This window comes from Oryctolagus cuniculus, chromosome 3, assembly GCF_964237555.1.
Source record: "Oryctolagus cuniculus chromosome 3, mOryCun1.1, whole genome shotgun sequence".
NCBI lineage: Eukaryota > Metazoa > Chordata > Mammalia > Lagomorpha > Leporidae > Oryctolagus > Oryctolagus cuniculus.
Window position 1 is genome coordinate 22,009,698 of NC_091434.1, and position 27,844 is coordinate 22,037,541.

Below are 27,844 nucleotides of genomic sequence, written 5' to 3' on the forward strand. Positions count from 1 at the left end.
CCTCTGGAGGAGCGCTTTTCCACCAGATGCTTTAGTCCCCATTTCCCTTCCTAATTGAAGACAGCTTTTCTTTCTGCTTGAGAAGGAAGGGGAGGCACAGGCCCTGCAGGACCCCCACCCCTCCCCTCTGCTCTCCTTCTCTGGAGCGGAAAAGCTCTCCATTACTAAGAAGGTGGGGCTAGAAGGCTCACCCAGGCCCTTCCCAGCAGAAAGCAGTTCTCAGATGGAAGTCAGCCCCCTCTTCCCGGCAGGCGGAATACGGTCCTCACGGCCTCTCTCCTACCCCTCTCCCCAGCAGGCAGATACCTCCGTGAGACAGCTGCAAACCGCTGCCTGCAGAGAAGCTTTGCTTTCCCACACTTGTTTGGAACAATGCTACTTGCCACAGATTAGACAGCTCTCCCTGGAGAGCCCCATGGCCAGTTACAGAAATTCTCTTTCCTGGCCAAGTAGCACTAGGACCACTAAGTTGAAGATGACAGTCCCAAGGACAGCAAGTTAGCATCAGGGGTCCTTTCACTTCGCTAGTGGATCTGCACTGGCCAGCCCTGCGGCTTCTGTGCCTAGAGCTTGGTGTTCTATGATTCTGGGGATCATGGGGCAGAGTGTGATGGAGTCGCACCTTGCACTTCATCCATATCCTGTATTTTTTTTTTTTTTTGACAGGCAGAGTTAGTGACAGAGAGAGAGAGAGAAAGGTCTTCCTTACGTTGGTTCACCCCCAAATGGCTGCTACGGCTGATGCGCTGCGCCGATCCGAAGCCAGGAGCCAGGTGCTTCCTCCTGGTCTCCCATGCAGGTGCAGGGCCCAACGACCTGGGCCATCCTCCACTGAACTCCCGGGCCACAGCAGAGTGGAAGAGGAGCAACCGGGACAGAATCTGGAGCCCCAACCGGGACTAAAACCCAGGGTGCTGGTGCCACAGGCGGAGGATTAGCCAAGTGAACCGCTGCGCCGGCGTATCCTATATTTCTAAAGCACCTGATCTGGAGGATAAAAATAGGATCCAAATCAGAAGATGCCCCCAGGAAAACACTCCTATTCTGTAGAAGTTTGAACCCTCATTCAAATTTCTTTCAAGTAGTCTTGATGTTCTATCTCCCTTGCTGTCTCATCAGTAACCCCAGAGGGTGTCCTACATGTGCTCTGTCTACTGGTTCTCAGGTCACTGCTTGATTTGCAGTGTTTTATCATCTTCTACCCCAGATCATTTGGAGCTGAAACTCTGTCACTGATGTCTGCCAGAGGCATTCAATTTCTGCCAGTGTCCAATGTCAAGGTTGTTGATGTCCATAGTGGGACATCACCATCAATTACTGCTGGATCTTATGTTTTTACTTTGCTGTCCTGTTGGCCCCATAAAAATCACAGTGACTGGCATCAAAGTGAGTTAGAATCTTCCCTCCTCCAGAACTGGTGGCTTCTTATCCTGTAAACAAACACATGTGCTTTGGCACTAACTTCCCTCTACAGGGAATACCTGGCAGACTGACACTATCACGTCTACACATATGCCACATGTCTTCTAAAGCCTAGCACCCAGATAATTCTAGTTCAAGCTGAAATGAACTCAGAATTTCTAAAACTGTAGTGGGTAAGTGCTTGGGTTTGACTCTTGGATCCATTACTTGGTAGCTGTGGGCCTCAGTTTCTTCACATAAAAATAAAAAAGATAATAATAATTCCTACCACAGAATAGTCTTACAGGCAATGCATGCAACTTGTGTAACCTCGTGTTAAGAATGCAGTCATCAAGAATGGTGTTGAGGTGCCTGTGATGGCAACATCCCATATCAGAGTGCCAGTTTGAATCCTGGCTACTCTGCTTCAGATCCAGCTTCCTGCTAATGCACCTGGGAATATAGTGGAAGATGAGCCAAGTGCTTGGGCCCTTGCCACCCCCATGGGAGGCCCAGATGGAGTTCCTGACTCCTATCTTCAGCCTGGCCTACCCCCAGCCATTGGGGAAGTGAACTTGTAGATTGACGATTTCTCTCTCTCTCTCTCTCTCTCTCTCTCTCTCTCTCTCTCGTAAATAAAACAGATCTTAAAAATTATAAAAATAATGTAGTCAGTATGTGTTGATGCCATGATTGTAATTACTTGATATGTTTTCATTAAAGAAGCAGGGGCTGTAGTCAAGAAGGGTGAGGTGACTTATCCCAGATGCACAGCCAATGAGTGGTAAAGAAAGACAACTAATCTCTAAGTGTCTGACTCAGAGGTCAATTCTCATGAAAAATGTTGCCTTTCCACAGCTCCACAGGTGGACTTCCACTGGAACTCTAATTTCTTGGTAGTTCTTTCCTATTTAATAGCACTGAGAAGCACCTAATAGAGAGGACTTAGTGGACAGACAAAGATAAAGAAAGGTAACATATAGAAGAAGAGAGGGTCCACTACAAATTCCCACGAAACAGGAAATTTTCCATCAGGCATTCTATGGAAACCAGCATCTCCAGTTCCTTGCTTTATTAAAGAAGTTAGAAGCCAAAGCGTTGGTGATTGTGCCCTTATTTAAAGAAGCAACACTTAACATCTACAAAGGGAAATGGATTTTGCCATAGTGACCCATCCAGATCTGGGAAGAGCTACGCCTAAAACCCAAATATCCTGCTAATTTTAATGGTATCCCTAAGTACAATGTTCCCCCAGGGCTCCAGAATTAGGCATTGAGAAGCAGCCACTTGTTTTTATATGCCAGGCTCACTCAAGGTGGTCTGGGGGAGCATCCTGCAACCATCAGGCTGCAGAGCAGATGTGGGCACCCAGGAAGTCACCATTCTTCCACTCTTCATGTTGTTGAATCTTTTATGCTCAGGCTTGTTTTACCCTTTGATGAAATAGGCAGATGCTTTCATGGTGGTGATTTAAGGGAGGGTGGCCAACTCTGTACCAGCTAACTGTTGTTGCATATTAAGTTACGCTAAAGCTTAGTGCCTTGAAACAACATACTTTTGTTGTCTCAGTTTCTTTGGGTCAGGAAATTGAGATAAGGTTGCTTGTGTGGTTCCAGCTCAGGGTCCTTTATGAATTTGCAGTCAAGATACTAGCTGGGCCTGCAGTGATCTGAAGGCTTGAGTAGGGCTAGAGTATCTGCCTCCAAGATGGCTGCCTCAGTTAACCATGGGCAGGAGCCTGGCTTCTTGTTACATGATGTGCAGGGAAAGAGTCAGATGTGGCTGCTGACAACCCCAAGGGAAGTTAGCAGGAGGGAGACCAAGGAAGAAATGGTGATGTCTTTGAGACCTAGTCCCAGAAACAACACACTGATATTTCTGCCAACTTCTAATCTTTAGGAGCAGGTTACTAAATCCAGTTCACACTTAATAAAAGGAGAATTAAGCACTACGTCATTTTGAGAAACTTATTTATTTATTCATACATTCATATTTTTCATTTTATTTGAAAGACAGAAGTGTGGAGGTGGAGATCTTCCATCTGCTGGTTTACTCCCCAAATGCCAGCAACAGCCAGGGCTGGACCAGGCTAAAGCCAGAAGTCAAGAACTCAGTCAGGTTCTCCCATATATGCAGCAGGGACTCAACTACAGGAGCCATCACCTGCTGCCTGCCAGGATGCACATTAGCAGGAAGCTGGATCCGAAGTGGAGGTGCTGGGACTTGAATCAGGCACGCTGATGTGTGATGCAGGCATCCCAAATGGTCGCTTAACTGCTGTGCCAGACACCCACCCCAAGCCCCACCTCTTGAGGGGAAAAAAATACCAAAGCATTTGTAGACATATATTAAATTTATCATGTTCTCTATAAGCCTGAGCATTATCCATTCGTTTGAAATTATATTACACTAAATGTGAACTCAAGAGAGATAAGAAAATAACTCATCATCATTTTCCAGAAAATGTAAAAATGTTTGTTAATTCTAAGTGGATGGGACAGCACTGATCTGGAGTCAGAAACTCGGGTTGTGTTTTGCACTCCACCCCTGAGATGGCATAAGCCTTGGACATTCCACTTCTCATCCTGAGCTTCAGTTTCCTCGCTTGTAAAGGAAGTGCCTTCCTTTTCAACAAATGTGCAGGACAAACTGGACATTCACATGCAAAAAAAAATTTTTTTAAGTTGGAACCCTACTTATCACCAAATGCAAAAATCAATTCAACATAGATTTAAAATGTATATACATCCTAAAATTATAAAACTCTTAGAAGAAAAGATAGTTTTAATAATTTTATGACTATTTTAAAATTTACTTTATATGAGTGAATTTGAACATCTTTTCATTTATTATTTATATCTCTTGTCAATTTTTCTGCTTAACTATGGTCTTTTTATTTTTTATTTGTTTATTCTTTATTTAGTAGAACATTAAGCCTTTGAATATATTGTAAAATAAAACTATGTTATCTCAAAAATTTGTTTTAAAAAGAAAAGAGTTTTGGGACCGGCGCTGTGGCACAGCAGGTTAAAGCCCTGGCCTGAAGCGCTGGCATCCTATATGGATGCCGGTTCTAGTCCTGGCTGCTCGTCTTCAATCCAGCTCTCTGCTATGGCCTGGGAAAGCAGGAGAAGATGGTTCAAGTTCTTGGGCCCTTGCACCCACTTGGCAGACCTGGAAGAAGCTCCTGGTTCCTGGCTTTGGATTGGCACAGCTCTGGCCGTTGCGGCCATCTGGGGAGTGAACCAGTGGAGGGAAGACCTCTCTCTCTGTCTCTACCTCTCTCTGTTACTCTGTCTTGCAAATAAATAAATAAAAAAAAAATCTTTAAAAAAAAAGACAAAAGTTTTATGACTCAATTTGGCAATGATTTCTTGACTATGACACCAAAGGCACAGTCAACAATAGGAAAAAAATAGACAATTTGGGCTTCAGGAAAATTTAGAAATTGTGTGCCTCATAAGGTCATATCAGCAGAGTAAAATGGCAAGAATAGAATAGAAGAATAGCAGCAAAATAGAATGGAAGAAAGCATTTGCAAATTATATATCTGAAAAGGTGTCACTATTAAAAATATGTAGATAATTAAAGGCCAGGAGCAGTCAAATGTTGAATAGACATTTCTCCAAAGAAGATAGACAAATGGTAAGGAAGCAGGTGAAAAGATGCTCAACACCACACATCATTAGGGAAATGCAAATCAAAGCTACCATGAGGGACCATCTCAACCCATTAGGGTGACTCCTATTGAAGCAAAACAAAATAGAAAATAACAAGTGCTAGCCAGAATTGGAGCCTTGGTGCCTCTTTGGAGAAATGTGAAATGGAACAAGTGCTGTGGAAAACAGTGGTTTCTCAAAGACTTAGAAAACAGAATGACCGGAGCGGCGCTGTGGTGCAGGTGCTTAACACCCTGGCCTGAAGCACCGGCATCCCAGATGGGCACCGGTTCATGTCCTGGCTTCTCCACTTCCGATCTAGCTCTCTGCTATGGCCAGAAAAAGCAGAAGATGGCCCAAGTAGAAGATGGCCCAAGTAGAAGATGGCCCTTGCACCCACATGGGAGACCCGAAAGGAGCTCCTGGCTCCCGGCTTCGGATTGGCACAGCTCCAGCCCCATTGTGACCAATTGGGGATGGAAGACCTCTCTCTCTCTCTCTGCCTCTCCTCTCCCTGTGTAACTCTGACTTTCAAATAGATAAATAAATAAATAGATAAATAAATAAATAAATAAAATAAAATAAAACAGAATGACCATAGGACCCAGCAATCTCAATTCCAAGTACATGACAAAGGATTGAAAGTGGAGTTTTAGGTCGGCGCCATGGCTCAATAGGCTAATCCTCCGCCTGCGGCGCCAGCACCCAGGGTTCTAGTCCTGGTGGGGGCGCCGGTTCTGTCCCAGTTGCCCCTCTTCCAGGCCAGCTCTCTGCTATGGCCCGAGAGGGCAGTGGAGGATGGCCAAAGTGCTTGGGCCCTGCACCCACATGGGAGACCAGGAGAAGCACCTGGCTCCTGGCTTCGGATCAGCGCAATGCGCCAGCCACAGTGGCCACTGGAGGGTGAACCAACGGCAAAAGGAAGACCTTTCTCTGTCTCTGTCTCTCTCTCTCTCACTGTCCACTCTGCCTGTCAAAAAAAAAAGTGGAGTTTTGAGATACTTGTACACATAAGTTCATAGCAGCATCATTCACAACAGCAACCCAACGTTCTAATGACTCATGGTGAATGGATGAACGAAATGTGGTGTGTTCATACCATGGCATATTATTCAACTATTAAAAGGAAGAACATTCTGGTATATGACAGGAATGAACCTTGAGGACATCATGACCAGTGAAATGAGCCACTTGTAGAAAGAAAAATACTGCAAGAGTCCAGTTACATAAGGAACTTAGAGTTGTCAAAATTGCAGAGATGAAAAGCAAGATGGTGGTTTCTAAGGGCAGGAGTGAGTGGAGAATGGGGAATTACTGTTTCTTTTTTTTTTTCTTATAAGTTTTTTTTTAATTTTTATCATTAGAACTTCATGTCTATGCCATGAATACTTTTTTTGTGTGTGAGAGATCCTTTAATTTCTTTTTTTTAAACTTTTATTTAATGAATATAAATTTCCAAAATACAGCTTATAGATTACAATGGCTTCCCCCGCATAACGTCCCTCCCACCCGCCACCCTCTCCTTTCCCACTCCCTCTCCCCTTCCATTCACATCAAGATTCATTTTCGTTTCTATTTATATACAGAAGATCAGTTTAGCATACATTAAGTAAAGATTTCATCAGTTTGCTCCCACACAGAAACATAAAGTGAAAAATACTGTTTGAGTACTAGTTATAGCATTAAATCTCAATGTACAGCACACTAAGGACAAAGATCCTACATGAGGAGTAAGTGCACAGTGACTCCTGTTGTTGACTTAACAAATTGACACTCTTGTTTATGGCATCAGTAATCACCCTAGGCTCTTGCCATGAGCTGCCAAGGCTATGGAAGCCCCCTGAGTTCACCGACTCTGATCATATTTATAAAGGCCATGGTCAAAGTGGAAGTTCTCTCCTCCCTTCAGACAAAGGTACCTCCTTCTTTGATGACCCGTTCTTTCCACTGGGATCTCATTCATGGAGATCTTTCATTTAGCTTTTTTTTTTTTTTTTTTTTTTTTCCCCAGAGTGTCTTGGCTTTCCATGCCTGAAATACTCTCATGGGCTTTTCAGCCAGATCCGCATGCCTTAAGGGCTGATTCTGAGGCCAGAGTGCTGTTTAGGACATCTGCCATTCTATGGGTCTGCTGTGTATCTCACTTCCCATGTTGGATCATTCTCTCCCTTTTTTATTCTATCAGCTAGTATTTGCAGACACTATTCTTGTTTCTGTGATCCCTTTGGTTCTTAGTCCTATCATTATGATCAATTGTGAACAGAAATTGATCACCGGGACTAGTGAGATGGCATTGGTACATGCCACCTTGATGGAATTGAATTGGAATTCCCTGGTATGTTTCTAATTCTACCGTTTGAGGTAAGTCAGCTTGAGCATGTCCCGAATTGCACATCTCTTCCCTCTCTTATTCCCACTCTTATATTTAACAGCCATCACTTTTCAGTTAAGTTTCAGCACTTAAGAAGAATTGTGTATTGATTACAGTATTCAACCAAAAGTATTAAGTAGAACAAACAAAAAAAATACTAAGAGGGAATTACTGTTTCATTGGTACAGATTTTTAGTTTTGTAAGAAGAAAATGTTACAGAGATGATTGGTTTTAATGGTTGTACAATGTTATAAATATTTGTAATACCACTGAACTCTCACTTAAAAATGGTTAAGATTGGAAATTTTATGCTATGTGTACTTTGCCATAATGAAAAGGAACGAAAAAAGAATGAAAAAATATTGGAGGTCCCTGGATTGAGTTTTTTTAAATATCTCCTCTGCATCTTATAGTCTCTCCTCCAACATTGTCTTTTCTATTTTTAGGGTTTAGAATCCATTTATGATAGTATTCTTGTGTGATTGCTACATCTATCTAACTATCATCTATCATTTATCAATCTACCTGGACATATGTATACGTTTAACAAGTTTTTCCATGTTTCTCTATCTTTCAAAAGCTCACTTTAATAAGTCTTTCATGGTCCTTTGGTCTTTAGGGAGAAAGCAATGCTGTTTATGTTACGAGGACATATTTTATTTGCCCACAGCAGCCTGAGCACAGCATGCTATTACTATAAATGGGGCATGATGGTGTTTTGTTATGAAATGCCTTTTGATGTAGGACAGCCACAGTCTGATGACTTCCAAATATATTGCTGCCTACTGTAAAAAATAAAATGACAGATATTATCATAGCCCTGGGGTCTCTGTACACATTTCCAGGAACTGGAGGCCATTTACTAAATCCAAACAAAGAAACATTGTTTTAATGGTTATAGATAGTCCACTCAGCTTTGAACAAGACCTCCCTGCTGCTTCTCTGGCCCCTCATCTGTGAGGCTCAGCATGTGTCAGTCAGCCTGGGCAGGGGAAGATTGATGTAGCTCAGTGTCTTTTCAAGACCAGACACTTACTCTCCACGTTGTTTCACAGACTACCCCTGATTGTTCCTTAATCTACCACCCTATGTCAAATATATGATTAATCAGATGATCTCTTTATTTACCCTAAAGGACTACCTACCTTTAGGACAAAATGCTTAGGGAAAAAAATCTTCCTTTAAAAGTAGCAATATTCAGAGTTTTCTCAATTCCTCAATTTCAAGTGCTTCCCTAGTCCTCAAATCTTCCCTAATAGTCCCATTGCACTTGCATATTCCAGAGAACTGTTCTAATAGATCAAGGTTTTCATGGTGCTCGTGTTTGCAGTAATAGTGGGAGTGAAAGGCAGCTGTTTTTCTGCAGGGAGCAGCGAAGTGAATTGTGATACATGCATGCTATGGGCACTACAGAATGATGAGCATATAAGTTATCTATTGTTGTGTCACAAATTATTTCAAATTCAGAATTTTAGAACAACAAAGATTTATCATATTGCAGTCTCTATAGACCAGGAGCCAACATGGCTTTACTGGGCCCTATAGTCAGGGTACCCCTAGTGCTGCAACCAAGTATTGGCAAGAGTTTTGGTTATCTCAAGTCTCCACTGAGCTAGGGGAGAGTTGGCTTCTAAGCTCACTCACCAACTGTCTTGGGACTGAGGGGATTTCTGAACATGGGACTTTCAAGGCTAAAACTTGGATTAGTTGAATCTTGTTAAAAATGTGAATTCACAGGACATTCTGACTGCAGGGGTAGGATTCTGCATTAAGCAAAAAGCCAAAAGCCTGTCTACTATAGGTGATCATGGATCACCCTTCGGAAACTTTATTGAGAAAGGATAGTTTTGAAAGATACTATGGGTAGCATCAAGACAGCAGCCATTCTCAAGTTTCTAATCAGAAGTCTTGCTCAGTCATCTGATACAGTTTTCGCATTACCTGCTGATAATCCCTGGGCCCTAGTTCACAGTTCACTGATTCTAGAATGTGTCTTCCACATAATGCAGGAGGCAAAGTTCAGGAAGAGGTCAGGACTGCAGCTGGGGGAGGAAGATTTCCGTGACTGGCTTTTACAAGAAACCACACCTATGGCGGATTAGCCATCTACAGCAGAAGTCTCCCACCCCTTACCGTGATTTGAAGAATGTGCTAATAAGATTAAAGTGAGAACCTCTAGGTCTTCAGGAAGCAGTTTCCCCCAAATGTAGTCTCAGTGAAATATTTTCCATATTTGGAAAGTATAAAAGGTTACACAAGTACACTGACAAGGGAACATAGTGATGAGGACTAAGTCAGAAGGAGGTTGGTAAGGGGGCCTAACAAGCTAGTTGCAAGAGTATAGCTGTTGTTAGAACCTGTTGGGAAACTCTGGGAGACAACAGAGATCCTACAGGTCTATTCCATAGGCTCTGATTTCTAGTTATTCCAAACCAAGAGCATTCATCTACTAACTTTCCAAGTGCCATTGCTGGAGGGTCGCTTCTTGGGAGAATAAGTCGTAGACACTTCTGGTCTGTACTACTTAGGAGTTGAGCATCGTCTTGTGCCTATGTGGAGTTACAAGTGTTTTCCATAAACAGCTTTGAGATGCTAGAGATGACTACCAAGGGAATGTGGGTGGGCTAGCAACAGCATCTGCTGCAATATTTCAAATTGATTGCATGCTTACAGGTTTCCAAGCACAATTTTAAATATGCATCATCTCATGTAAGGCCTGACTAATAATCCTTATTTTCCAGATCAGGAAATGGAGATGGAGTGAAAAGTGCCCTGAGTATGATCTCACAGTCAGCTAGAGGTGTGGCTGGGGTTTGAACCTATATAGTTGTTTTCTATAAACATTTTGCCATCTTGCTACTTGCTTCTAGGAGAGTTTTTATCTACTTGAGGGAACAGAAACAAAATTCAAGTTATGAGTATAAAAATCCATTGCTTCATGAAGTATAGAGCAGATTTCAGTTTGGGACTCAGCACTGGCAGAGAACTGCTGCTATGTGATGGAGTTCAGGGATCATCAAGGGTGCTGTTTGGGTGCAATATAGAGTCCAAGGAGTTGAGGGTAAGCAATATTGAGGATACTGAATGCAACCCCAGCTGTCAGACATTGTCCTCAGTGCTTTATGTATATTATCTCCTTACATATTCACAAACCCTGTGAGATATATACAATTACTAGACACATTTTATAGATAAGAAAAGGCCCAAAAGGATTAAGTGACCCTCTGATAATAGCTTCCTGAATGGTGGCAGCTGAATTTGAACCCTAGATTCTGCCTCTCCTGCTTATGAAATGTCATAGTGAAGCTTCTGACTTCTTTTCTAGACTGTAAACTCCTTGGAGGGAGGAGAGGGGTGTTTGTTCTGTGTGCTTTGTGTGATTCTTGCACAGTGAATTACTGGTAGCTAGAAGGAGTGAATTCATGCTGCATAGTAGACGTCGGGGGAAGATGAAAGTGCAATCATTTGGGCCTGCTACTCCTGTAGAAGATGATAAACTAACCAGACCAGATTGTTTATTTATTTATTTATTTATTTTATTATTTTTTTGACAGGCAGAGTGGACAGTGAGAGAGAGAGACAGAGAGAAAGGTCTTCCTTTGCCATTGGTTCACCCTCCAATGGTTGCCGCGGCCAGCACGCTGCGGCCGGTGCACCGCGCTGATCCGATGGCAGGAGCCAGGTACTTATCCTGGTCTCCCATGGGGTGCAGGGCCCAAGCACTTGGGCCATCCTCCACTGCACTCCCTGGCCACAGCAGAGAGCTGGCCTGGAAGAGGGGCAACCGGGACAGAATCCGGCGCCCCAACCAGGACTAGAACCCAGCGAGCTGGTGCCGCAAGGCGGAGGATTAGCCTAGTGAGCTGCGGCACCGGCCCAGATCGTTTAATTGGCCACACCTAGCTAGAAATGACCAAAGAGAAATCAAGCTACAGCCTACAAGAAATCAGACATTGGGCTCAAAAGTGTGTGCTGAGCTCTGCCTCTGGTTTCAATCCTATTTTTGATGGACTTTTTTGTCATTGTTGCATGCCTGGAAATGCATACTCTCTTAACCTAGCAGAAGGAGAATCATATTTAGAGACTTGAAAACACAGAGTGCATAGTAGAAGAGTGTTTGAAAATGTGGGTGTGGGTGGGGAAAGACCTCTCAGGGAAGCCTGATAAAATTACTTTTTGGCTGAATGAGCTTGCAAGCCTCTTCTTGAGTCTGAGCAGGGCTATTTCCTACCTCTACTATAGGCATTTTCTCTCTGAAAAGTCAACGACCCAAGAAAACAGATGGTGGTGGAGAGGAGGGGGGCAGCCCTGAGCTAATCCTTGAGGTTGAGGCAGAAACACGGGTGCTTGGGATTCAGCCTGAGGCGATCAAGGGGAGGCACAACCGCGGTGTTTGGAGAGGCCCTGTCTTCAGTTGGCACCATTCTGAGCACTCAAGTTCTCTGTCAATAAGCACTTTACAGGGGAAGATAAATGGATTCGGAACTGAGGTTGGGAGGAGGGTGTTTGGGAGAGAATGAACATATTATCTGAGCAAGCCCAATTCACTGAAGTGCTCCAGGACTCAGACCATGTGTGTAGTACAGGGTGGGTGGGAAGGAGGGAGACTCTCCATCCTTTTTGGTAAAGCAATCTGTGGAGCTTTGGTTTAACAGTAACAGAAAGCATTGGAGGACCAGACCTCTGCAAGTTGTGTCACCCACTGGGCACCTAGCCCCTTACTAAGGGATGATCAATGGCAGCATGGTCACCCTCTTGACAACAACATTGCAAACAGTTGACCTCCTGCAAAGAGAAAATATGACCATTGATTCTAAAGTGGTGTTGGTGGAATGACCTGGGAAATATTTACCCTGTTGTGTAAAATGATATGAACATTCCTCAAAAAAATAACAGCAGAACTGCCATGTGATCCAGTAATCCCACTACTGTGTATATAACTAGCAGATGTCTACTGCAGCCTTGTTCACAATACCCAAGATATGGAATCAATCTTAGTGTTCATAAACAGATGAATGGGTAAAGAAAATGTAGCACATATGCACAATGAAACAGTTCAATTAGACAGGAGGAAAAAGTTCAATAGATCCACTATACAGCATGGGAACTATAGTTAATAACAATGCATTGTATTCTTGAGTATTACTAAGGGAATAGACTTAAGTATTCTCACCACAAAAAGAGATGAGAAGGATGTGAAATAATGCATATGCTAATTGGTTTAAGTGAGCCCTTCCACAATTTATTCATACATCATAACATATACTATACTTATATATAGTTTTTATTTGTCAATTAAAACTGACTAATAACAAGTTGGAATTAAAACATAAAGGTGGGTGCCAATTCTCTGCAAACATGGAAAGTACTGTCAAGTATCTGTTAGCGTGTTTTCTATGATGACATCCTTCCCTACATGCTTTTCAATCCAGATGGAGACCTTCCTGAGAAAGAACAGGTTTGACAAAAGGTAGATACAAGCACACTCTGGCTCTGGGATACTAAATCATATACACATGGCTGTATGCTATTAAACGTTAACATCCTTATAGAGAAGAGGTCAGGGAATCAGGCGTTCGTGTTTAGTTTTGAAGAACATGATTTAGTTAGACTTCCCTTCAACACAACCCAGGTACTCTCAAATCCTGCAAACCTGCGCTTTTAATAACAGCACTGTTTGGTTGATTATAAAATCTCCAAGTAAACTTATAGCTTCTGTTTGTGCTTTACCCGGGAGAAGTAGCTTCTTACTTTTAGTCCATTCTGTCTTCTAACACATTTGCTGATACAACACATATTCACTCCACTGTGTTGCCCTATTCTATATTACCTTCTATGCACTACATGATCTGGAAACTACCACTAGTTCTAGTTTCAAGATCTATTATCCTCTTTACCACATAAATCTTCTCTAGCATTCCAGGGTCAAGAAGTTTTCCCATTCTATGATAGAGTTCTTAATGCTCTAGAATTGATTGTTAATTGTTCTTATGAAGTTTTTATAAAAGACATGAATGTCCTCCATCACACTCAACTGTTTTTAATTCTTTTATTTAAAAAGATTTATTTGAAAAAGTCTCACACACACACACACAGAAAGAGAGAGAGAGAAAAACAGAGATTTTCTATCTGCTGGTTCACTCCCTAAAGGGCCACAATGGCCCGGGCAGAGCCAGGCCAAAGACAAGAGATTTATTCGAGTCTCCCATATGAGTGGCAGGGGCCAAAATACTTGGGTCATCTGCTGCTGCTTTTCCTAGGCCAGGATCAGAAGTGGTGCAGCCAGGATACAAACTGGCACCCATATGGCTTTACCTGTTATTCTGCATTGCTAGCCCCTTCATTCTTTTTATTTTATTTAAGATTTATTTACTTGAAAATACAGAGGTGGGGGGAGGGGCGAGAGAGAGAGAGATCGAGAGAGATCGAGATCTTCTATTTGCTGATTCACTCTGCAAATGGCCACAACAGCCAGGGCTGGGCCAGGCTGAAACCTTCTCATGCTTCTGTAATTTTTTACGGTGTGCTTCTTTCCTCCTAGACTTCATCTTCACTGCTCCTATAACTCTCAGTCTTAGGTTTTTCAGCTCATTGAATAACAGTCATGAAAATCTGTTGCTAAAATATTAAAAATATTAGATACACTACTTTTCCTCTCTCTTCTGTACAATTCAATTATTTTCACTTTCTAACCTACATCCTAATGTTCATTGCTCTCTCTCTCTCCTAGCTGAACCATAGCTATAGCCTCATCACAAACACCCATTCATTTTCTACTACCTCCAACATGGATACTACAGAATAGGATGCTGAGTGGAACTTATCTGCTGTCATCATCTACATTCCAATTCCTCTCCTCTGCCTTAAGCCAGTTAAACAAAAGGAGAAGACAAAGGAAGAGTAGAAGGAAGAAATACCAGATTGATGACTTGTAGAATGAGTGAAGAGTATGCTATTTTTCTCTTGCCCAAGCCAAGTGAGAAGTCATCAAGAGATTAATTCTTAGTGATTGTGGGTGCTCCAAGAAATGAATACCAGTCCTTCACTAGACATTTGCTTGAACAGCGTAATTACACTTGGTGAACTTTCCTGCATGCATTTTCTCCACTGCCAACATCCTTCACCTGCCCTGCGCCATCCTCTAACTTCTATCATACCCTGCAGGAAAAAAAAAAAAATGAAAACTAGATAGAAAGGAGGGATGTCTGCTTTTATCCTGACATGGAGACATGAGGTTTCCTTGTTCCAAATGGACACCACAGTATGCAGCAGGGGTTATTTTAATGCTTTTTGGTATACTTTTTTGTTGTGTTTTCTCCTATCTAACCAAAGGGGTGGTCAGTATACCCCAGCACTCAACAATGGTAGTTTCTGACACCATGAGGCAGGGAAAAATGGTGTTGGCAAAATTTATCCTGGAACTTGGTCCCTACAAACCAGGCCACTGATATGAAGCTGTTTCCCCTAAAGAGGTCAAATGATAGTAGCAATTACAGTAGGCATTTATCATCAGCCATGCTAGCAGGAGGGGTAGAAACAGCCAGTGGAGAGAAGATGACAACTAAAGTACTTAAGTGAGATGCACTTAAGTCTTCTGTCTTCTCTTTCCCACACCTTGCATGGGTTAGAGCTGTAGAGTAGGAAGGGGAAGAGTTGAGTTGGGGAAGACCACTCCCCCACAGTCACTTGTAGAATAGGGATGAGAAAGGAAGTGAAAAAGTGGGTACCCCCACACATAGACTTTTTGGTCCCTCTAACCACAATCAGGGAAAAGGCAAAACCTAAATGAACACAGACTGTACCAGTTTGAATAGCTGAAAATGGCCAAAAACTGTGTGCAAGCAAGTTGTATCCCAGATGTCATTGCAGGCTAGAGAGGCATGACTGAAGGCAGTGACTTGGGCTGAAGGGGGGAATCTCCCAAATGACTTCATGTTTGTAGATGCTCAGTGGAGAGATTTTCAGTGACTGAGTTGTCAAAATGATACTCAAGACCCTTCCTGCCACCCTCCTACGGAAGAGCTGCCAAGGACTCTGAATTCCTCAGGCTCAGAATGACTCACAAGGCATTCATGACCAAACACCCTTTGCCATCATGATGTAATCTCCTTCTCAATTTCAGGTTTGACACTCGCAATGATCCCAACATATCAGGCTGTCCCACACTTCCAGGTCTTCTCAAGCAGATTCTGCTCCCACAAAAGTGCCTCTCCCATCTAATCTACAAGGTAAATTCCATCAAGCTGTGGTTTCAGCAACATGTATTCTGTAAAGAATTCCCTAATGTTTGCAGGCAGCATGAATTACTTCTTTTACCATATTCCTCTTTTCTGTACAACCCCATTACCTTGCTAAGTTACTGTTCAAGCACAAATTGTTCATCTGTCTTCCCACTCATTGATAAATTCCTTCACAGCATCTACTATCCTCACCCTTATAATCCCATGCGTGGGAGCAGGGGAGAGGTGCATGAAGAAAAAGACCAGAGCCTTGAACCAGCTCCCTATGAAGCTCTTCTTCTGAGAGGCTGCCTTACAGGTATGCTGACGAAGACTTTGGGCTAGAGAAACAATATCTGATTTTATCCACCGTGGTTCTTTTTGATATATTTTTTTCACAAACTGATCTTGATCCCCCAACCTCAATTTCAGGTAATTCTGAAAGACCTACACTCACCCTGACTCAGAGTACACCCTCCCTATTATACCAGAGTGAAGTCTCAGTTATCTGTAGGAAGACACTTCCTCCATGTCTCTAATCAGGACTGGTTATACATTCATTGTAGAACATCTTTAGTTACCTCTTCTGAGTATGAATTCAATTTCACAGAGATTATAAGTATTCCACACAGCAAAGACACATTTAATTCTGTAAATGGCCTTGTAGAGTCTTACCTGGGTCAGACAGTCAGAGTAGCAGATGACGAATTCATCACCGTGTCTGCTTTTAAGGAGTACACAGAGGCTGGGTCCTTTATGTCTTGGAAGGCTGCCCTCTTTGACCTTGAGAGAAGCTCCAGAGAGGGTGTGAAGGGCAGTGGGGGCAGAGAGTGGAGGGGAATCAGCTTGTCAGGCTGTTAGAGCAACCCTCCTGCAAGGAGCAAGGTGACACACATTCCATCCAAATTATTCTTGCAATCTTTTTTGTTCCTATCCCTGGAGACCCTTTTCATTTGTCATACTTGGATTTGATTACACAGTAACTGCTATAAGAATTTGATATAGAATAATGAGATGGGTCTTGGAATCAGAAGCAATTGAATTCAAATTTGATTTGGTCTAAACTGAGCTGGTTAGACTTAGGCACTTAGTTTGCCTGTTGAATTTTGCCTGGTGGAGTTCATTCTATAGTCCTAATGCAATTATGCAATTGTTGTTTGGGTCCCGGCATAATGTTTCAGATCACTTCCTTGGCTTTTCCCATTCCCTAAGTGGCTGCTGCCTCACTGTAGATTTGCGTGACACACACATGCCGTACACACAGGGAACACACACACACACAAAACACACTTCTGAAGGCCCATCCTTTCTCCAATGTCTCATTTAAATCCTCTCTCATTCCCTGAAATGAATCTTCTGCCTTACCATCTCTCAAATATGCTAAGTTGAAATAGTGTTTTTTTCACCAACTTTTTAACATTAATAAAGACTTTAAAATGCCTTTGGATGGCCACTGCTAAGTCGATAAAATATAGAAGTACCCCTTGCAGTCAATAAATTAAGATTTTTTTTTATTTCTTTTTTTCCCTAGAACCCTTTTATTTAAGGAATATAAACTTCATGCATTTCATAAATACTAATTTAGGAACATAGTGATTCTTCCCATCTTACCTGCCCTCTCACTTGCACTCCTACCTTTCTTCCTCCCTCTCCTATTCCCATTCTTATTTTTTACTAAAATATATTCTCAATTAACTTTATACACGTAAGAGTAACCCTACACTAAGTACAGAGTTCAACAAATAGTATATAAAAAAAAAAACCCTGTTCCTCAACAGTCACAACAAGGGCTGTTCAAGTCATCTCATCTCAAAGTGTCAATTTCACTTCTATAGATTACTTTTTAGGAATAGTTTTATTTTGTTCTCATAAGTGAGGTATTTCAGGCTTCTGAGGTCTTTCATCTCAATGATTAATGCATGTTTGGGGAATTCTAAATAATAATTAAGTCTTTGCATTTGCATTTCTTCAGACTTGGAAATGGAGAAGTATATACCCAGTCTCTAAACAGAGAGGCTATATGAGTGTGTCCCTGTGTATATCATATATATGTAGGTTTGTATGTATGCACACATATATACAATAATGTGTAGAAATATATTTTCAGCTACTCTTCACTCTCCTGTCTCTAAGACAAAAGGTTTGCTTCCCTCTCCTCCTGCTCACATCTACCCCTCCAAACTCCCCCACCTTCATGCTTTAAACCAGTTTTATCTGTATCCTCTCAAGAAATCGCACTCTGATACCGTGAGTGCAGAGACCCAGCCTCCAGGCTAAATTCTGGTGTGTCTTTTAGTTACTAAGGACATAAATCTTCCTTTAGTCCTCTCTCAGGGCTTATTTAAATTGGTCAGATTGAGAATCCATCTATTTCTTTAAGCCCAACCCATGAAGAGCTGTTAACACAATGCAAGAGTTCAAGGCATTAAGCATGTACCTGCAAGTACTTTGCAGTTCTTCATAGTCTTTCCTCTGGGAGTGCTTTCCAGTAGATGGGGAGAGAGCCGAGTCTAAGTAAGCTGATTTATCTGGAAAAGCACTCCTCTCCATCTTGCCATTTTAATAAAGCTTAGCTCAGGGAGAGACTGGGAGTCCTCCAGGAGCAGGCCCGTTAAAACAATCGAGGAGTGTGTCAAACCCAGCTCTGGCCCCGCAGCTCCGTCTTCAAACTGACGTCACCTCATAAATCCACTGGCACGGCCTGGACCCATCAGCGGGCTGCTTTTTCTGGAGATTAATTATTTGTTCAGACAGGGGTCAGGTGCAGGGTCTTTGAAAGATTCCTTCAGTGTTCTGCCCTACCCCCTCTAAGTCGAGTGAAAAATGACATTCCCTGGGCAGCCAGGCTACAGAAAGGCACACTGTGTGCAGAGAGGCCACAGCCTGTCCCTGTCGGAAGGGACATGGGCATCGTTTGACTGCTGTTGCCCAGGGAGGACAGAAGGGGACTGCAGGCCAGGGAAGGGAAGGTGCTGTCCACTTTGATTCTTCTTACTTTACTGCCCCTAGGTTAAAGGTTTGTGATCTGTCTCCAGCGCAGTGTGCAGCCGGGTTGCAAACACAATAAACAGAAAAGCACAAGGTTAGGGGAAGGCAGCCCGCAGAAGGAACATTCTGGGAATGTCCTCCCTCCGAGGGGGTCACGGGGGCTGCTAGAGGCCTCCCTGTCAGCCACAGGGCAGAGCTCTCTTTCCAGGAAGCACTGGGTCTGCACATCAGCCACCTGGCTGTCTCTCTGGGGAATCACTTAAACACACTTGCAGAGCAGCAGTCACTGAACAGAAAGCAGAAAAGAGGAGAAAAGGCTGAGGTGGGGCGGCTGTCAAATGTGTGAGTGTTTCCAGAAGGAAGATGACAAAGCCAGTGTGCTCTGAGGGCAAGATGATGGGAGATGCAGTTTTTCTGAGAAAGGGAGCGTGGTTGATTGGATGGGTTGGTGAGAAAGTGTCTTACGTTTGTTCTGTTTGAGGACCGTCAGAAGCAGTCATTTGTGGGCGATGTGGCTTCACCGGGCTGCATCTTGTACTCATCATCTGCTGAGATCTGTGGTGGGAATGCTCCCGCCAAGTCCGATTTCAAGTAGTGATGCGAGGACACTGATTGTGGAGCTGGGAAGGGCCCCTGCTGAGCTGGTGCCAGCCGGCTCTGGCTCTCTGTGGGCTGTAGTCTGTGTATTCTAAAGGATACCAAGGAGTGCCCTTGAATCCTGGGCCATGAGACGCTGCATTGTGCAGCTGATGAGGTTGGAGACCAGTTCTATGCCGGTTCTTCCCTGTTGTCTGCTCTCAGCCCTTCACTGCCGGTGTGCACACTTTTCTATGTATTACATGTATATGGTTTATCTATTATCTTCTGATAAAATGTTGAAATATTAAGCAGGGTAAATTAAAGACGTCTTTCTCGTGGCACCCTGAATATGTAAGATTTGGCATCCCTGATTGTCATCACGGTTTCTCAGGTACTTCTAGTCTTTGATGACGTGAAGGATGTGATTAGGTCACCAGGGAAAGGAGGGTTTTTAGATTGTGGCTCTGGTGTGGTCCCCTTCTGGGGAACTGGGAAAGGGAAAGCTTAGCTGTGCTTCTAGGAGAGTGGCCTGGTCAGCACAGACTGGCATGTTCTGGAACACAGCTCCTGTCATTGCACTCAACTCCTCTGTGAGCATAGATTGTCAGACCCCACTGCGAGTGCTGGCACCGCAGGCTGGGGCAGCCATGGGGCCTTCCCCTCTGGAAAGGGAGCTGGGAGGAGGGGCATCATGCGGAGGGGCAGATGGGAAGAGTTTCTGCAAACCCTCTACACAGCTTGGCAATTGGCCTAGAAGCCCTAGGGCCTTCTGGAGGAAAGCCAGGGAGAGAGCACGGAGCGGCGGAGAGGGGAGGTGGGAGGGACTGCTTTCTGCAGGCTGGGTGGGTCGCGTGAACCAGTCAGCACCAGAGTTGTGGCTCCTTTCCTGGAGTGGCTTTCTTCATACACAGAGAAGGAAAAGGAACTCAGGGCAAGGTGCATTCACAATCCCTTTCAACTTCACAACGACCCCGTGAGGCAGATTTTCATCACCATTCCTCAGATCCTGAAACTGAACCCCAGGGAACAGAAGGATTGGGCCCATCCCACACACATATGAAATGCTAAGGTGCGATCTGATCCCTCCTCTCTCTGCCCAAGCCCCTGCTCTCTTGTTGGCTGTATGCTCCTTCTTTTTTTTTTTTTTTTTTTTAATTTTTTGACAGGCAGAGTGGACAGTGAGAGAGAGAGACAGAGAGAAAGGTCTTCCTTTGCTGTTGGTTCACCCTCCAATGGCTGCCGCGGCCGGCGCGCTGTGGCTGGCGCACCGCGCTGATCCAATGGCAGGAGCCAGGTGCTTTTCCTGGTCTCCCATGGGGTGCAGGGCCCAAGCACTTGGGCCATCCTCCACTGCACTCCCGGGCCACAGCAGAGAGCTGGCCTGGAAGAGGGGCAACCGGGACAGAATCCTGCGCCCCGACCGGGACTAGAACCCGGTGTGCCGGCGCCTCTAGGCGGAGGATTAGCACCGGCCTGTATGCTCCTTCTTGACACTTGTAAATCAAACCCTTTGGCTCAACTGGTCAATCTAATTGAACACCTGTTTATCTACATTTCATTTATTTCGTAGTCCTCGTAAACCAGCCCCTTGGTTGACAGGTTAATGGGTCAGGCTGATAGTGATGGCCTCCGATGACGGGAGGAAGGGGAGTCTGAGCCTACAACTTGTTTGTAGAGCAGGTTCAATGTGTTGGAACTGGCAGCCATGAATCTTAGTGGTTTGGGCACAGGTAGGACACCTCCCACCAGAAGATTCCTTGCCTTGGGGGAAGGGCTGAGACCACCTGGAGAACTATCAGGGTCTGGGCAGGACTTTGAAGTGTATAATACTGTGCAGGCCCCTCTCTCACACACATAGGCTAATTTCCAGCTTCTGACCTAACAATAACACCAGTGATGTCTCCAACCAGCCGTCTGTGCTAAATCTACTCTGCTTCCTCACTAGAGCATGCGTGCTGGTCAGCTGTTCAGTCATAAATCCAGATGTGTCTTTCTTTCTGTCCATCAGCCCTTGTGGCCACACGGCCCTTCAGATTCTCCCTGAACATGACACTCAACATGGCCTCCTCACAAAGGCACTCCACCCTTGGCTCCCACTCGGAATAAACGTTTGAGAGTCTCTAGATGCTGAAATCCTGAAGGGAAGCTGAGCCAGCCTGGCCACCTGCTGCCTCTCTTCCTGCCCCATATGCCTTCAGCCTCCTTCCACGAAGTCATGTGCTCGCTGTTGACTTTTCATGGTTTAGATGTGATAGTCCATTTCCTCAGTTGATGCAGTAGTGGCTTGCTGGCTGGCTAGGTCAGCAGGAGGTTTCTCCTTGGAGCAGGTCTGTTTCATTGTTTTGCAAATAGGATACCCACAGGTGGTTTTTGGTTAGTGATTGTGACTATGCCTCCAGGGAATAATGGTAATTCTCATGGCTGCACACTTGTATGGAGCACTCACTATGTGCTGGGCAATATAGTAAGTGCTTTAGGGAGATTAAGTCTGTTCCCATTTTCCTATGAGGAAAATGAGGTTCACTGAGTTAAGAAAGCTGAAACTGACTTGAGTTTTCAAAGCTTAATAAGTGGGGTGCCAGGATTTGTCCTTAACAACTATTGTCTGTTGCTGCGAAGCCCCAGATATGCATGTGTGTGCGTGAAGACTACAAAGCGGAGCCATTTGAAATGGGGTTGTAGAAGGCATCTGAGAAGCAAGGATGCTGACTTTGTTTTCTCTTGGTACAGTAGAACCCCTGAGGCCTGGTGCTTGGTTTATTTTGGCTCATGAATCTGCAGGCTCAGAAGTCAAACAGCGTGACAGTAGTGTCTTGCGAGTCTTTGTGCTCAGTTACAGCACAGCAGAAGGAAAAGGGGGCATGTGTGAAAGGCACACAGCAAGAGGGTGTGGTCGCTGTACAACAACCTGCTCTCCTGGAAACTAATCCCGCTCTGTGAGAGCACACACCCATGAGAAAAGCATTGAACTCTCTTAAGGATCTCATCAGTTCTTAAAGACCCCACTGCTTTGCAAGAACTTCATGCTTGGAGTTAAATTTCACCCTGGTGGGGACAAATCACATTCGAAATATAGCAGATCCAGAAAAGAGGAAGCCCATGCTGCAAGCTCCATGTCTTCTCTCTGGGAAGCCTTGGGCGTGTTTCAGGTGAGAATGTGGACAAAGTCAGCACAGGGCAGTGGAAGGAGGGTCTCACATCCTGGGACACACTGCACAGAAGAGTCATGTGAGAGACGGGAAGGTGGTCCTTCTGCTTGCCCCGGCAGAGCACGCCGGGGCACACTCCTACTGGTAGAACAAGTAAGTGTGTATTTGCTTATTGCATATCATGCACAATTGCTACCCTGCTAATACACTACATACATTTTGAGTTAAGTACAAAAATGCAAATTAAACATGGATAAGATAAAAATAAGTAAGAATAAAAGTTACATTTTCCCCAACAATCTCAAAGAATCATTTTTAAGTTTCTGAATTAGAACACTGTTGCCAATAGAAATATAATACAAATATCATTAATAATAATTTTCTAATAGTCTAATGTTTAAAATTGTAAGTTGAGCAAATCAGTTCTAATAATATACTAATAAAATGTACCTCAATATATCCCAAGTATTATGATTTCAATGGATGATCGATACAAAAATTATTAATGAGATATTTTAAATTCTTTATTTTGTAGTTAAGTCTTTAGAATCCAAATGTGAATTTTACCCTTCTGGCACATTTCCATATGGACAAGCCATATTTCAAGGGCCCAACAGTGGCACTGGCTACTCTAATTAATAGTATGGGGTTGGAGGGTTATGCCCTCAGGGGCCTAGGAGTCCTGGGGGCCATGGGACTCTTGTCCATGGTCAAGACAGAGTGTTAAAATAAAATGGTAGTCTAGCGTTGCCAGTATAATCCTCCTGTTCCTTCAACGGGCCCTGCTTAAAGTAAGCATATCAGGTTGCAGAGCAGCAAGATCCGTTCAAAGAGTGTTATACATGAATCATAAATGTGAAACTGTGAGGAAGGAGCGTCAGCAGTGAGTATTAGTGACTTGGAGGGAATGGGGGTGGAGGACGGTGAGGAAGAGATGGATTGTCAAAGTTTCCTTTTATGTATCTGTACAGTTTGAGTTCTCAAAATGGAATTTATTTTAACATGTTTTCAATGATGATAATCTTCTCAAGCACACATATTCTTTGTTTCAGAATATGCAGGCTTATTACTGATTGATAAAGCAATATTCCTTCACTTGTGGATTTACCTGTAGAATTGATGTGTTCCTATTACTGGATGAAAGAGCCTTTCCCTCCCTCCTTCCCTCCCTCCCTCCCTCCCTCCCTCCCTCCCTCCCTTCCTTCCTTCCTTCCTTCCTTCCTCCCTCCCTCCCTCCCTTCCTCTTTCTTTCCTTCCTTCCTTCCTTCCTTCCTTCCTTCCTTCCTTCCTTCCTTCCTTCCTTTCTTCCTTCCTTCCTCTTTCTTTCTTTCTTTCTTTCTTTCTTTCTTTCTTTCTTTCTTTCTTTCATGAAGTGGGGGGATTAGGAAAAGGGTCTCAGGGTTGCATGCTACAATAGAGGATACACAGTGAAATTTGAATTTCAAATGAACAATGACTGATTTTCAGCACAAATATGTCTCTTGCAATATTTCCTTTGAGTGATTCGGGGATAACCTCGATTTTGCTTGGAGCATACATATTTATAGTAAAATTTATCTGTTGATTATCTGAAACTCAAATCTAACTGGACATCTTGCACTTTTAATCAAGTCTAGCAACCCCATTTGGGCTGCCATCATCACAGGTGAGCTGCTGTGGTTTTGAATGGCTGCTCTTGTGTGTGCCTAAAGTACTGCCTCCAAGGGAAGCCTCCCCATCCGTGGCTGGCAACTGGCATGTGGTGGGCGAGGCTTCTCATTCCTCCTACCATTATACTTTTAAGTATGAAAGTAGATTCTTCTCTTTGTCTCATCCTACTCTTCCTCCAAGTAAGATCTTAGTTCTCAAATTGGAATTCTTTCTCTATAAATGTCTTGAGAAACCTGGCTGGAGAAGAGATATTAGAATTCTTTAATGTCCAGGGCCTGGTGTTGTGATGCAGTGGGCTACGCTGCCTTTTGTAGCCATGGCATCCCATATGAGTGCCTGTTCATGTCCCAGCTGATCCACTTCTGATCCAACTCCCTGATAAAGAGCCCGGGAAAGGAGCAGAAGATGGCCCCAGAGCTTTGGCCCCTGCACCCATGTGGGAGACCCAGAAGGAATTTCTGGCTTCTGGCTTCAGTCCAGCCCAGCCCCTCACCTTTGTGGCCTTTTGGAGAATGAACCAGAGAATGGAAGATCTCTTTCTCTCTCTCTCTCTCTCTCTCTCTCTCTCTCTCTCTCTCTCCAGCTCTGCCTTTCAAATGAATAAATAAATTTAAGAATTCTTAAATGTCCCAAATAAGTATAACATTAACCATGGCAGGCAAAGATACCAATTTTAATTTCAGCTCTCAAAGAATTTACAACATTTAGCAAGGAACATGCCCCACTATTTTTTATGTACCTGCGTACAGTGCAGCACTGGGATTACAGCAAGTGGTATAGGTGCAGGGTCTGTGTGTCTGTGTGTATTTAGAAATCCTTACCCTATGCCCAGGGCATTTTCAGTGCCTATCACTAATAAGGGTCATCAGAAGAACAATGACAAGGCCAGTGTTGTGGAGCAGCTGGTTAAGCTGCCCCTGGTGATGCTTCTTACTCCACTTCCTACTAATGCACCTGGGAAGGCAATGGAAAATGGCCCAAGTATTTGGGGTCCAGCTGCCCATGTGAGAGACCACACTGGAGTTCCTGGATCTTGGCTTCAGCCTGGCCCAGACACAGTTGTTGTGGACATTTGGAGAAGTGAACCAGTACACAGAGGATACTTCTCTCTCCCTCTCCCTTTCTAATTTCTGTCTCCTCTCTCCCTCTGTCTTTCTGCTGCTCTTTCAAATATGTAAATAAATAAATATTTTAAAAAGAGGGATGTTTTATACCAGGATTTCAGAAAATCAAAGAGCATAAAATCTTATGGAGCTCTATTAATCAATTTCATGCTTTTATATTTACCAACGTTTTTGTCTTGCCTTTCCTTTTGCCTTTTAAGATTTTATTTATTTATTTGAGAAGTAGATACATAGAGAAAGTTTTATTTATTTATTTGAGAGGAGATACAGAGAGAAAGTTCTTCCTTCCATTGGTTCACTCCCCAAATGGCCACAATGGCCGTAATTGCACTGATCTGAAGCTAGGAGCTTCTTCCTGCTCTCCCACATGGGTGCAGGGGCCCAAGGACTGGGGCCATCTTCTACTGCTTTCCCAGGCCACAGCAGAGAGCTGGATCAGAAAAGGAGCAGCCAAGACTAGAACCAGTGCCCATATGGGATGCTGGCACCACAGGTGGAGGATTAACCTACTATACCATGGAGCTGGCCCTTCCTTTGGACTCCTTTTTCTCCTTCCTCCCTCCCTCCCTCCCTTCCTTCCTATGATTCAGGAATAACTTTAGCTTTAAGTACTTAAATTGTCAAAGAGACAAAGAAGGATGAAAGGAAGGAAGGAAGGAAGGAAGGAAGGAAGGAAGGAAGGAAGGAAGGAAGGAAGGAAAGAAAGAAAAAAGAAAGAAAGAAAGAGAAAGAAAGAAAGAAAGAAAGAAAGAAAGAAAGAAAAGAAAAGAAAAGAAAGGAAGGAAGGAAGAAAGGAAGGAAGAAAGAGAGAGGGAGAAATGGAGGGAAGGAGGAAGGGCAGTATCATTTTATTCTTACAATGTTGAATCTGTTCTCTTTGTATTAATATCACATTAACAGGAGAATTGTGTTGTAGTTATCATGCATGTATTGCAACCCTGAGAATCTAATGTATAAACAAATTTCTTAAAAAACAGCTAACTTATCAAACATTTTGAAATCTATGGATAGTTTTCATAACAAGTATTTCCCATAAATTTTTGGAAGACCCATCATAGGCATGGATTTCAAAATTTTGGCACCAAAAGAGGCTTCTTACTGATTTATTTATCTGAGAGGCAGAGAGAGAGAGTTCATGCTTCCTGTCCCCTGGTTTGCTCCTCAGATGCACATACGATCAGGGGTGCATCAGGGCTGAAATTTGAAGGTAGGAACTCAGTCCAAGGCTTCTTAACTGTTAGATCAAACACCCTCCCCACGTTTATCTCTTAATTCCATTTCCATGAACTTTCTGGAGTCCCTTCATAAGTGGTTTAATGAACTAGTACAGTGATGCCATAGTGAAAGTGACCATGAGAGCTGTTGATTTCATGAACACAAGCAATAAGAATTTCCAGTTAAATGAAAAATTAGGAAAATGTATTTCCACCAATTTATACAAATAAAGATGGCACCAGACTCAAGAATATTTCGCTCAGGAATTTTCAACTTTCGGGTGCTGTGAAGGTAAAGTATGTTCAGATTATTCTGAATTTTGAATGGGGATCTTTCTCTGGGCTGATGCTGTGGAACAGGACCTTCTTGTGAGGCTGAAGGGCACTTGCTCCAGTCCCAGCTGCTCCACTTCCGATCCAACTCTCTGCTATGGCCTGGGAAAGCAGTGGAAGATGGCCCAAGTCCTTGGGCCCCTGCACCCACGTGGGAGACCTGGAAGAAGCTCCTGGCTCCTGGCTTCAGATCGGTGTGGCTTCGGCCATTGCAGCCAATTGGGGAGTGATCCAGCAGATGGAAGACTGACTCTCTCTCTCTCTTTCTCTCTCTGCCTCTCTTCTCTCTGTGTAATTCTGACTTTCAAATAAATAATACATAAATCTTAATAAAAAAGTTAAGTAGAAATATTCGATTTTTCTGTTCAGTGTTTATGCTGTTCTGGTAATAATAAAATGCATACGTATAGACAAGCTAAGAAAGATGAAGCACTTGATTTCAGTGATTCTTCATATGAGTGAAATGCCCTAATATCTGTATTTGCATTTAAGCTGTCATTGCATAATATTAGGTTGAAGGGTAAAATTTGTGCTATGATTTATAATTCTTTGCTTAGAATGTTAAATAGCCAATAAACAAAACCATCATGACAAGTCAAGGAACTGTAGGAGAAAATAAAACAAAGCTTTATGCTATATTACCTTTTGTGATATTCCCCCTTGCTTGATGAACAAAGGGTTCCAAGTTTTCATTTTGCATAGAACCTGAAAACTGTGCAGCAGCCCTGGTCTTGGTTCACTCTGTGACTTGCTTGTCCCACAAAGACTACCCAAATGACTGAATTCCCCAAACTTTGATTTTGCCTTTTACAAACTGGGGATCCCAAGAGATACTTGTATTTTATGAGGTTGTTAGAACAAGATGCTTGACATGGCAATATGCTTAAAATATATTTAGGATAGTGTCTACCTGGCATAAACTCTATAAATAAATGATGATATTGTCAGCTTGTAACCACTGGAGGAGTCAAGGAGGGAGTAGAAGCAGAAGATAGAGGTCTCCCTCTAACAGTACCATTCATGGTTGGGTATAAATTCCCTTAAGAGATGGAATTTTCCTTGTTTCTCTTGAGTTATTGATTTACTTTCTAATGTACTACATCTCAGAAGAATTATTACTGGGATGCCTCTTATTCAACTTTGATCACTGTTGCTT